Genomic DNA, 10,886 nt, shown 5'->3' with positions numbered 1-10,886 from the left:
AACTTTCCAACACTATCCCTAATACAAAGTCAGCATGGAAAAGGCTCTAAGGCTCAACAGCTGTGGAGGAGTGAGGGGTTCAAAGAAGAGGGGCCTCTTGGAGGTGATGTAACAAAGCTTCTTGCTCTTTAAGATGGCCTTGGAGAATGGGAAGGGCTTTGTATGTGACAGCTGTGAGGAGAGAACAGCAAGGGCAAATCCATAGTGGTTGGAAAAGCATGAAGCCTGTCCTGGGAACTGTCCCTCTTCCAATTCAAACATGTGTTTCCACATCCTTACCTGACCTTTTCCTTGGCCACAACTGACTGATCTAGAGGTATGCTTCTCTGGGATTTTTTTTCCTTTTTTTTTTTTTTTTCTTCCCTAAACTGATTCTGAGAATGAGATGTCTGTTTGGGTTGTAGAAGCTGTGGGGTGCACTCCTGGGCGCCTTAGGTGGTAGCGTTTCTCAGAGTGCAGGGGATGCCATATCCATGAAGAGAATAAATGAAGGTGGTAGGTAGAGAAGCAGAGAAAAAGTGTGAGGGAGCATTCATCTTCTCATTTCCTGGTTTTCTCAAGGCTCACAGGTTACATCAGTCTTCTGTTGGTGGGTGTCCCAGTGTCTTTCCAGCCAAGCTCTCTTCTGCCTAGACGACTTTGAGGTAAGTCTGTGTCTTTTGAAATCCAGAGACTTCTTGCGGAGATATGTGCTATTGTAGTGGTCTAGGTGAGGATTCAGGAGAGCCTGCTGCAGAGCAGGGGGAGAAATGATGGAGGAAACTCTGTGGAGATGCAGGCAGTAGGACTGAACTGTTAGGATGTGGTGATGGTGAAAGCTCAGGGAGAGGCAGAAATGATGGGCAGCATTATGGGATCCCTGGCACAGAGGAAGGGTCATTAACAGAGGGGGCTTGAGGGAAAAGGATTTAGTTTTATGTTCTAAGAGTTCTAAGAGCTACCTAAGCATTCACAACTGTGTCCCTACAGCATCCAGAAATGTGAAGTCTTCACAAGTGTGAAGGGGTTACAAGCTCAGGCCCTGGGGTCAGGCTCCCTGATTATGGTTCCTGCTCAGCTGCCCACTGTCTCTGGGACCCTAGATAAATTACTTGAGCTTCCTAAGCCCCGTTTGATTATAACATGGGACAATATCTAACTCAGGATTTTTAACATGGATTAAATGAGAAAAGATGCCAGTGGCCTAGAACACAGAGAATTCTCAATGTTAGCAAAACTCAAAACCCAACGAAAGCAAAAACTTACAGATCGTTAGGTTAAAATTTTATTTATTTTTTTCTGGGAAATCCTATTCTTTATAGTCTATTAACACAAGGAAACTAAGGAAATTAATCCTTATTTGTACTTGGATTTGTTTTTAATTGAGATTGTACTGGTTTGTGTTTGAAGATCAGTGCACAAATATGAACAATTTGTATGCAAACTAAGATCTACTAATTATTAATATCATATACCATGCTTCCTCTACTTACTCCAAATTTCAATCTTTCACAGCATATTAACAAAGTTATTAGGAAAACATGGATTACTTGACCAAAGATATTACAGAGAGCACAAAATGCTAACAGGAAGAGCCATGATCAGGGAGTAGTTTTCTTTAGGAAGCAACTCTACTAAACCCCAATGTGAGTAAAAAGTAATATAAAATGTTTAAGACAGATTAAATGCATGAGAGTGACCATATGTCACCATTTAGTAAGCTTTGTATGATAGGATGTAAAATTACTCCAGCCCATCTCTTTCTTTTTCCCTCCCTCTCTCCTTCCTTTCCTCTTTCTCTCTGTCTTTCTTTTTTCAGCCACACCTGTGGCATATGGAATTTCCTGGGGCTAGGTGTCAAATCCCAGATGCCTCTGCGAGGTAAACTGTAGCTTGCAGCAATGCCAGAAACTTAACCCACTGAGTGAGACCAGGGATCAAACTTGCATCCTCACAGAGACAATGTTGGGTCCTTAACCCACTGAGCCACAATGGGAACTCCATCCCACTATTTTCTGATTGTATAGAAAGACAAATCATTAGCCCAAGATTTCAGATCTTAAAAAATTAAGTATTTGCACTTATCTAACTCTCTTTTAAAGACTGAGATGAGGTGGAATTTCCTCCTTCTGAAAAGTGGGCTTCTAGAGCTCCTGAAGTACTTGCATTTACCAAATTGATAAAAATATTCCTCTGGTTGGTACAATAGGGGAGGCAGGGATGACTCAGAAGACATGGTCCACGCTAGTCCTCAGACTTGGCTCCTTTCTCTCCTGCCTCGTCAGAAACCAGACTCTTCATTTTCACTTTATCCAATTTCTGCAGGTAAATCTTTCATTTCTTTTTATTTTTAAATGTTTTAAATTAAATTTTTTATTTTTTGATACACTATATAGATCTGATTTAAAATATTTTGTTTCTTGATGAGTCACTTGAGTCTATTTTCCTTTTTCTCCTCTTCTGTGTGTACTTTCTTTTTTTTTTTTTTTGGAAGAATTCTCTGGTTTTTCTGCTGTCCTTTTAGGGATTAGTTTCCATTTAGTACGAGCAGGCTTAGGGACAAACGTGCTGATCTCCTAGGCCCCTTCTTCCCTCTCCTTCGGCTGAATGAACCTTCTGTCAGATGGCTCTGTCAGATCGAAGTTCCCAGGAAGAGTGATGCTATAGCCAGTTTACACTTATGGGAACACAGGAAAACAGGGAGAGCAAATAATGGCTTCAAATATTTTGATAATCCTGTATATTTATTTGTAGAGCTGACTGTGGATTTCCAAGAATGTGGTGGAGGAGGGAAAGGAGGTAAAATTTAATGGACTGATTGTAGGAAACAAACTTGCAAAGCTGAGAAATATGATCTAGAGGCTTTAACAAAACACAGGCAGACTGACACTATAAATAGCTGAGGCTGCATGTGGAGTTCATCAAGTCAGAGGAGTGGCTGGGGCACTTGGAAGGTGGCTGTAAGGGCAGGCACGCTTCAAGATGTGCCCTTTCCCTTAGACTTACAGATGTCAAGAGTTTCCGAGGGCTCTGTGTCTGCCACACAGGGAAATGTGGCCACACCTCGCCCTTTGCCTCGGGCCTGGCTCAGAGGGACCACAACTTGAGAACAAATGCAGGGTCTGTTGATAGTTCTAGCAGAGGGATCTGGAATTGGGATTGGTGAATTTGCCATACGATTTTTTTTGTTCTCAGCTCTTTCTCATAGGTTGTTTAATGTCATGCTAAAGTTGGCAGCTGTATATCAGAGAGCAATTAAAATATAATTTCTGATGTTGGATGCCAAAAGGCCACATTTCTGGCACTAGCCTAGGCCCGAAGGGAAGAATATGCAAGTCCTCCTACTTATCCATATTGTTTTCTTGGAAACCCAACTAACTTCTTATCTCTTCAGTTTTAGAGTCTTCTCTGAATTTCTCAGTCCACCTCATTTTTCCCTCCTTTGAAATCTTTTGGTCTGTTATCTCTTGTGCTGTGGAAAGGAAATAGGGTTTTACAGACCTGACTTGATATTTCTGGCTGGGCCTCCTGCTACCTTGAATAAATTCCAGCTACCATTTAGACAGGGATTACTAAATTATTGGTGATTGCCTCATTACCTTTATATTTTTACCAAATTTCTCTGCAATTGACGGGATTTTTTATTGCCCTTACATTTTATGGATAGGGAAACAGAAGCTCAGGGAAAAGAACTTGCCTGAGATCACATGGCTTGTAGGTGATAATATTGTTAGATTTGACCCTGGCTTTCCTACCTATTGTGCTGTATCAACCCCAGGTTAATTTTTTTGAGTCTTTGCTCTGTCATCTTTGGACTAGAAATAGTTGGGCAATTGCAATGATTCAATGAGAAAGAGAGACGAAAGAGCTGGGTTCAAAACATGTGTATATTGTAATCCCTCCCCCTCTCCTTCATGAATTAGAGTTTTATCATATGCTATCAATTACCTCCTCAGGTTTAACTGCCTTTCCACCCAGATCCTGAACTTTCTGGATAGGGTGGCTCACCTATAGAGTTCTACACAGACTGTATAGGGGTCACACAGCACATAGAGATTGGGGGATAACTTGACTTTGATAAGTGTGTTGTCTATTTCTTTTTATTTATCTATCTATTATCTATTATTATAGTTGATTTACATTGTTCTGTTAATTTCTGCTGTTTTCTTTCTCTCCTTTTGGAAATGTCTATCAACCTGGCATCATGATGCACCATCCATCCTATGAAACTGAGGCAGTCTAGCCTTATTTACTAACTATTCTTCCCCAAATGGAAGCTCATAAACACAGTAATGCCACTCTAGGAAGTTAAGTCCAAACCAATTAATCAAACAAGTTTCCCAAACTATTTGGGATTTTTCTTCAAATATTCTTGGGAGTTTAACCTGTCAGCAATATAAAATTATTATAAAAATAGGCAGGAGTGAGGACGTATCCAGAGGCAGGTAAGTAAGGAATTTCTTGCCTCTCTGAGCTACTTGCCTTGAATAATTTTTGAGTGTTCTTTTTGAGGGAAATGTGTTTGTAAAAGAGAGAGAGAGATGCGGGAAGTAAAATAGGGACAAAGTGATCAAGAAGAAGGGTAATTGGCCCTTCATTAATTTCTTTTTTTTATTGCTTTTTCCTTCATTAATTTCTAGCATTCTCCAGCAGCTTGGGATATTAGGTGGTGGGAGTATGCGTGTCCATGGCATGCATCAATCAGTGGGTATGGGCCCCTGATAGTCAATCCTGGCTACCCATGAAAATAACCCCAGGAGAATACAAAAACGCCAATGCCCAGGACCAAGCCCAGACCAAGTGAATCAGAATCTTGTGGAATGGTATCTAGGGAATATGTTTTTAAAAAGTCCTTCAAGGAGTTCCCATCGTGGTACAGTGGAAACGAATCCAACTAGGAACCACAAGGTTGCAGGTTTGATCCCTGGCCTCACTCAGCAGGTCAAGGATCTGGCATTGCCATGAGCTGTGCTGTAGGTCGCAGATGTGGCTAGGATCTGGTGTTGCTGTAGCTGTGGTGCAGGCCAGCAGCTACAGCTCTGATTGGACCCCTAGCCTGGGAACCTCCATATGCCTTTGGCATGGCCCTAAAAAGACACACACACACACACACACACACACACACACACACACACACACACAAATCCTTCAAACCATTCTCAGGTGTATCTAGGGCTGAAACAACTAGCATTGAGAGTCAGTCACACCAGGCCCTGGCAACTTCTCTGGGAGAAGAGATACAAGACTATAGTTAATCTTGAAACAAAGGAAGGTGGACAATTTCAGGGACCCCCAGAATGTGTACTTTATGGACCTTTTTGACAGACTACAAATTATGTATGTTGACAACAAACTAATTCCCTGTTAGAATCATAGAAAGACCTGGAACAAACATTCCCATCACAGAAGTGAAGCCAGGATGGAGTGAAGAACATTATAAATAATGTTCTTCTTTTTTTCTTTTTACAGTGGCACCCATGGCATATGGAAGTTCCCAGGCTATGGGTTGAATTGAGGCTGCAGTTGCTAGCCTATGCCATAGCCATGGCAATGTCAGATCCAAGCTGCATCTGCGACCTATGCCATAGCTTGTGGCAGTTCCGTATCCTTAACCCACTGAACAAAGCCATGGATCAAACCCGCATCCTCATGGACACTATGTCAGATTCTTAACCTACTAAGCTACAATGGGAACTCCAAATCTTCTTTATCCATTACAAATACGGACCTCCAGAATACCTGTCATCCTTGGTCTTTTTTTTCCTGACCTTGGAAATAAGAATGTCAATTCATCTCAGCTCTCCCCCTCTTCCTATTAACCCTACCCTTGTTCCATTGTGAACAGGAGTTTACACATTCAATTTTTCCTTTGAAAGTTATCATTGTGGCTGTAAATGGCACATTATTTTCTTTGAAAGTCTCAAGACAGTGTGATGTTGTGGAAAGAACATGGGGAGGGATCAAAGAGAAGTGTTGGAATTTGTCATCTGTTAGTGAATTCTATGACTTCTGGCAAGGACCAAAATCTCAGTTTCATTGTCTATAAAATGGGAACAGTAACCCTTACCTTGAAAGGCTGTTGTTGAGAGGCTATGAAAATAAATGTAGGTTAAACATGTGGGCCAGTGTCAGAAACATTATATGTTAGGTGTTGATATTGCTGGCTTTTTTTCTTTACTTCCTCAATTTCAGAGAGGGATAACTACCACATTAATTCTTGTTGCTACAGGAATATGTTAGACTGAAACACCACACTTAAAGAATTCCTATTCACAATTGCAGATCGACACAAATCATGCCAACTCTATAATAACCAAAATGAAATAATGATGGTAAAAACTACTGGTTCAGCACTTAGGATAGAATAGGCATTTTCCTTCATTCTTTTTTTTTTAAACTTATTCTTACTCATATTTTTAGGAAAGTTCCCAGGCAAGAAAAGAGATTCATGTATAATAGTACATATTACTAGAACATTGTAATAATCTCCATTGTTGCTCTTAAACCTTTGTCACACCATATCTTTTAGAAATGAGGATTTGATATGGCAGTAACTCACCCTCTCTCTAATTCCCAGATAATCCTACCTTGCTTTTTTGAACCTTGGGTTTTGTCTCCCCTTCTATTCCGTGTATTGCTGTTATTCTCAGAGACCTCAGCAATGATTTTGACCTTCCAATACCCTGGCATGAGAGTTCTTTGTCCTTTAATTATTCCTTTTTATTGCATGAGCATTATTAGAAATGTCCTCCCTGCTAATATCTTAATTCTACGATCCTTTCTGAACAGAGCCACCTTCTATTCTTCTATTCCCCCCTCCCTCATATCCACTAGATATGTCTGAACACACAGTTCCAGGTGTGGTACATAATCTTTGAAATGGATCCACAAGGAAATTGTCAAGGGCCATATTAAGCCAGAGAAATCAAGCTGGTTCTAATGCCAAAGTACTTGAGCTTCTTTTGAGAACTAAAATAAGAGTTCTTACCAGTTATGTCAACTGATATTTATAACACAAAAAATGGTATTGAGGTTTGGCTTGTATTTGCTGGGTTCACATAGCACTATAGCAGCAAATTCTAGAGACTCCCATCCTTCCACTGCCTTCTGTCTGTAATTTTGCTGTTGATTATGATCAGCTTCAGCTTTGTCCTGCCTCTGATTTGATCTAGACTAAATAAATTTAAGTAACTTTCATATGTTGGAAAAACAGGGGTTGAACTAAATTGAATTGGGGGAAAAAGAGGAGAAAAAAATTAGGTAGAATGAAATCATCCCTCAGTCACTTACATGTCTTGAGCCCCTACAATGTGTCAGGCACATGGGTTCTGGGTGTGGAGGCTAAGGGTGATGAAGAGCTGGCCATGTAGTAGGCAAGACAGTAGGCAGACACAAGTGGCTATCCAAAGAGGTACTTCTAGTTGTTTCCTGGCTCACAGATTTACAGAGATATTCACTGTGCATGGTTATAGTGGGTGGGGTTGTGATTGGCCATGAGGGCTGCCAATTTAGAATGTTCTCTGACACCTTTTATACACAGAGAACAAAGATGTCTGGAGACACTCTAAATGAGTTTTCAATTTGTGAGCTGCTTGGCATCCAGTTAGAGTAGGTGGCAGATAGAGTCTGGTGCCAGGTCAATAACTCAGATTTATATGCCCACATATTTGGAATTTCCTTAGGGATCATTCCTGGAAAGGAGGTCTATCCTGAGAGAATTATAATGTAGGTAGGCTTAAGTCATTGTGCCCTACTGTTATCATGTCTTTAAGGTAGCCACTCAAAATGAAAGAAATGTAGATATATAAAATGCTGGTGCCTGACCCTTCGATAAGAGATTTGGGAAGGAAGGAGGCAGTCTTGAGCACCCCCAAAAGTGGTAAGGATAGTATTCAATCTCATTAGATATCTCCAAATCTTGGGGTTCACTCAAGGGAAACTTTTCCCAAGTGTCTCTGGAAACTGAACTCATTCTACCTGTAGTTGTTTCTAAGGAGGAAGTCACTAAGAAAACTTTAGCCTCTTTCCTGGTGCTCAACAAATCCTCAGTGAAAAACAAGAATGTACTTTTTGGATGTTCTTTTGTGTGGGCAGAGGAGTCACTACAGAACATGTTTAAAGGAAAAATCTCCTGCTCAGATTAGGTCTGGTGGCTTTTACCCTGGAGCTCCTTGCCAATGGGCTTATTTGTAGAGCTGCCAAGAGGACCCTCTAGACCCCTAAAGTTCTGACCAGATGTGCAAGCTAATATATTCTGGAACTAAAAGCAGGAACTTTAAAAATAATATACATATGTTTAAGTTTTATCCATTAACTTGCCATTGTTTTTATGGAAGCCAATCATTTTTTCTCATGCAAAGCTCTTTGTAAATTTCTATTCCACTGTAAGCTTCAACTCAAATATCATCTTTCTGTAAAGCATTCTCTGAACCAAACCCAGCACTATTATTGGTTATTCCATCACTGAACCTTTGGGGTGTGTTTGTCATGAAAACAATGACCTTACACTGCAGTGGTTTGGGATGAGTCTATCTTCTCACTGGACATGTATCTCCCTTAAGTAAGGCTATCTATAGTACAGGTAGGTGTTCAATAAATTTATGAGAAAAGAAATATTCTTGGGGTCATTTTTTGAACTTACATTTGGGCCATGGAGACTGATCCGGTATGGCATTTCTTAATGTTCTTGAATAGAGAAATATTACAAAGGTGGAGATGGATTTAGGTTGAATAAGTTCATTCATTTACCACCTTCATGATTTTATTGTATCCATACCACATGTACTATTTTTAAATCTTTTTTTCTTTAGTTCAACTCATTTCTTTTATTTAAACTAGTTTTAAAGAAAAAAAATTAAGGAAATTCAGAACATAGGCATAACTTGCCATAAGTAGAGGAAAAATATCCAAATACATTGAAATATGTGTGCTTACCTAGACCACTCTTTAGGAAACATGGCTCCAGGGCTTTCACAAAGCCATCATTTTCCTCACTCTAAAGTATCCTTACTGGAGTTCCTGTTGTGAAGCAGCGGAAATGAATCTGACTAGGAACCATGAGGTTTTGGGTTTAATTGCTGGCCTCGCCCAGTGGTTAAGGATCTGGCGTTGCTGTAAGCTGTGGTGTGGGTCTCAGACTCCGCTCAGATCTGACGTGGCTGTGGCTCTGGCATAGGCCGGAGGCTGTAGCTCTGATTGGACCCCTAGCCTGGGTACATCCATGCGCCAAGGGTGCGGCCCTAAAAAGACAAAAAGGCAAAAAATAAAAGTAAAAAAATTAAAGTATCCTTACTATTAGGCAAATTATCAGTATCTCAGGTATGTCTCCACTACAGTACTCTACATGGCACAAAAGAGCGGGATCCTCTCCAGCCCTCCCCCAACCTCCCACCATCCTCTCCTTCCCTTCAGCAAGAGTAGGCTTGCTGCTCAGGATGGTCTGGTGCAAAGTCTTAAAGTGGCCCACTATAAATTTTTTTTGAAGTATTCTTTTTTGTCTTGATAGTCATAAACATTAGTTTCCATATTCGAAGTTTTACATTTTTAATTATTTTCATACAGAAATAAATTTTCCTCTACATTTTTAACTGATGATCTTGGACACTATTTATTTCATGATTTTGAGTATAACCAATTATCATGCACTACATATCTTAAGAAACATGTCTTGAGTAAAACACAGTACTGTATTAGATGGTTTTCATCTTAGTCCCAATATGTGGTTTGTTAAGATTTCTCACTGAATCACATTCAAACTGAAATCCAAGGAAACTGAGATTTGCAGAAAACTCTAGAAAGAATTTATGTGTTGATACAGTGAGAAGTGAAAAACAGAGGTGATAATCTAGATCATTCTGGACCAGACTTAAAAATTACTGATTGAAAATTAGTTCTGCAGGTAGCTAATAACTAGTTTTTATCTGAATGGCAAGGCTAAGGATTCTCTCTCCATTTTATAGGAAGATTATTTTTTATTCTCTTTGGTTTTGGGTACTCTCATGCAGGCCCCAGGATGTCATACAGGTCAGGGTGGAGGGGGGCTCAGTGCCATTAAACTACGTCCTCCTCCCCAATGAAAACACCTGTATATTTTTGTGAATAATGTGTTACAGTGGTTAGTGACTACATAGAGGTTTTGCATTCATCAATTGACTTGAGTATATCAGTTTGGAGCTCTGACCTAGACCTTTTCTGTACTGCTCAACTTACTGAATAATTAATATGTGAAGCCAGTATATTCTGAACTGGGGCATAGCTGGGACTTGGAATTTGACTGCTAGATGTTTATTTTTTGGACGATAGGGTTTTCATTTCTAAATTTAGAAAAAGGAAAGAGAAGCTCTTGGCTTTAATTTAGAATTCTGTTTCTGTACTTACTGCTAGTGGAGTTGGCTGGCAGGTTGATTAAACCATCTTCATTTAGCTGGTAGGAGCCTTGTAAAACTGCCTAGAAGAGTAAGTTCCCCAGGGGAAGAGCAAAAACTGGATGGGAGTCAAGTTTTAATGTTTTAGACTTGGCTTTGAACGAAACTGTCTACATTGGTCATTCTTATTTTAACAGGAATTCTAGGCATTTTAGTAGTTTTAGATGACAGGATCAAGAAAGATTTATTTTAATATAGCATATCCAATCTTACCTCATGGTGTGTGTGTGTGTGTGTGTGTGTGTGTGTGTGTGTGTGTGTGGAAGGGAACTGATGGGCATTTAGAGTATCTTATATTAATGGCAGCAGTGGCTGGCCAAGTCCCAGGAGTAAGATTTGGTGGTAACTGACCTTTGGGCTGAAGAAAATAAGTCCATGTGCTATTTCCTAGTCTAATGGCCACAAGAGCCATCAGTAACTTACCTTCAAAGCAACAAACCTAGGTCCCCTCTCTCCCATGGTGAAGGATGATTTTTCTACTTC

Source organism: Phacochoerus africanus, chromosome 2 (genome assembly GCF_016906955.1).
Source record: "Phacochoerus africanus isolate WHEZ1 chromosome 2, ROS_Pafr_v1, whole genome shotgun sequence".
In the NCBI taxonomy this organism is placed as follows: domain Eukaryota; kingdom Metazoa; phylum Chordata; class Mammalia; order Artiodactyla; family Suidae; genus Phacochoerus; species Phacochoerus africanus.
This window is presented reverse-complemented; position numbering follows the sequence as displayed.